The sequence below is a fragment of the Phalaenopsis equestris genome, unplaced genomic scaffold (genome assembly GCF_001263595.1).
Source record: "Phalaenopsis equestris unplaced genomic scaffold, ASM126359v1 Scaffold001160, whole genome shotgun sequence".
NCBI classification, from domain to species: Eukaryota; Viridiplantae; Streptophyta; class Magnoliopsida; order Asparagales; family Orchidaceae; genus Phalaenopsis; species Phalaenopsis equestris.
Genome location: NW_018165599.1, coordinates 12956 through 13431, shown reverse-complemented (window position 1 = coordinate 13431; position 476 = coordinate 12956).

Here is a 476-nt window from a genome sequence, read left to right as displayed (position 1 = left end):
GACTCATTTTAAGCATATTGGGCTAAGTTTGGGTCAAACGTGAGCTAGACATGGGAGAAGCTCAAATTGATTGTTTTGGTTGGTGAAGAACATCATTAGGAACAACTTTCATGAAGGGTGAAAGTCATTTTGAGGTCAATTGGTTAATCAATTTGGTGGATTTTTGATTTTTGACCCATTTTAAGCATATTAGGCTAAGTTTAGGTCAAACTTGAGCTAACCATGGGGTAAGTCCAAATTGATTATTGTGTTTGGTGTAAAAAATCATAATGAACAGCTTTCATGAAGGATGAAAGTTGTTTTGAAGTTGATTTGGTGGTCAATTTGGATGGGTTTTAATGGATTTGGACTTAGACTTAAGTTAAGCATGTAGGGCTAAACTTGAGTCAAACTTGAGCTAGCTTTGGGCTAAGCTCAAATTAATTGTTGTTTTTGGTTTGAAACATCATTATGAACAACTTTCATGAAGGATGAAA